General features: G+C 33.6%; 1 long non-coding RNA gene across 1 annotated transcript; it reads left to right on the top strand.

Annotated features, from left to right (window-relative positions):
* Positions 1-246: 246 nt before the first annotated feature.
* Positions 247-1,339, top strand: LOC127715495 (uncharacterized). The gene is made up of 2 exons (XR_007988448.1): positions 247-376; positions 1,126-1,339. It is a non-coding gene; the product is annotated as an uncharacterized LOC127715495 (long non-coding RNA).
* Positions 1,340-1,792: the final 453 nt, after the last annotated feature.

Here is a 1,792-nt window from a genome sequence, read left to right on the forward strand (position 1 = left end):
CATCTCTTTACCTTTACTATTCATTACATGTTTAAACTATACGAAACACTAAGGTTTTATCTACCCAAGGTATTATTAATATTATTGTCTTATCCAGATTTGGCACAACACTGAAAGTTTAAATTAGTCACTATGACTATTCAGTTAGTCAAATATTAGCCGAAAGGTAGTCAACAGCATATATGACTACTGATCTAGTTATTGTGACTACCTGCACGGTCAATTTGACTATGTTAGTTGTCACAGCACCACGTGGTGTAGAGTATCGGTTTTCACGCGCACTCTTTCGCGTTCCCTTTGTTCCCTAGATCGTGTAGATGTAAACAAACCAGGAGGCACGAAACTGTTATTTTGTCAATTAAACCAATTGTTTAAAGTAAGTATCATGTATATATGTTTTAATTCTAACTTACAAAAATTAAATTTAAGAAAAAGAAGTGGAACGAATGTTATATCGGCACATGTTGACATAATGACAATAAAAAGGGGGGAGATATGTATACGGGATATCAATTTTGATACACATTCAACGTATTGTCGATTGAAAAGGGTATTTAGCGATATCTGTTTTTCATCTGACCAAAAACTGTTAAAAATAAACACTGCAATCGATATTCACAACAATAAATTAAAAAAAAACCTCAGGGGGGCTGTCAAGATCCTGGTGCTTACATTACAATGCTTTGATATAGGATGGGTGGCTGTCAAGATCCTGGTGCTTACATTACAATGTTGTGTTATAAGATGGGTGGCTGTCAAGATCCTGGTGCTTACATCACAATGTTGTGGTATAAGATGGGTGGCTGTCAAGATCCCGGTGCTTACATTACAATGTTGTGGTATAAGATGGGTGGCTGTCAAGATCCTGGTGCTTACATTACAATGTTGTGGTATAAGATGGGTGGCTGTCAAGATCCTGGTGCTTACATTACAATGTTGTGATATAGGATGGGTGGCTGTCAAGATCCCGGTGCTTACATTACAAAATAATGGTATAAGATGAGTGACTACATCACTAGATCAAAGATTTTAAAATTTGTTTTTTTCTTTTAACTTTTAACATGACTGATATACTTGTTTATTGTTATATTTTAGCTTCTAAAATGATATAGTTATATTTTTCAGCAAATGAAGACATTGCTATTTGTATGAGCACAGCTGAGAGATTTTTGACCAGAGAGAATATTACACTGACACATGCAGAGTTGATACCGACAAAATATCTTAAATAAACACTTCAAATTTTGACATACTGAAAATGTATAAAATATATATTTAAGTTGGGACATCATAATGTATGTAACAATGAGTTTATAATAAATACATTTTCTTTATTTGATTTTTAGACTTTTAATATATGTCACTGAGTAATGGTAACACATGGGAACTTAAGATATAGGAAGGTTTTGAATATAGTCATTTTGACTTCCTAACATAGTCATAATTACCACCCTACTCAGTCAAATGTGACTAACCATCTAGTCAAACGACTAAGAGCATAGTCAAAATGATTAAAGTGCATTGTCATCTAGAGGACAGTCAAAATGACCAATTAAATTGGTCAAATTGACTAATTTAGGTTTCAGTGAACCGTTTGGATTTTTTGTATTTTATTTGGTTCCAAAACTATTTTGATTCAATCGCCAGATATGATTCTGCTGTAGACTGAACGTGCGTCTGACGTATCAAATTAAAAACCTGATAGAAGGTTTACCGCTCTTACGTTGTTGTTTAAAATTAATTATTTTTCCACACGCATAATTCCTATCAGGGTATATGTTCTTTTCACGTC

The sequence above is a fragment of the Mytilus californianus genome, unplaced genomic scaffold, assembly GCF_021869535.1.
Source record: "Mytilus californianus isolate M0D057914Y unplaced genomic scaffold, xbMytCali1.0.p SCAF_9, whole genome shotgun sequence".
NCBI classification, from domain to species: Eukaryota; Metazoa; Mollusca; class Bivalvia; order Mytilida; family Mytilidae; genus Mytilus; species Mytilus californianus.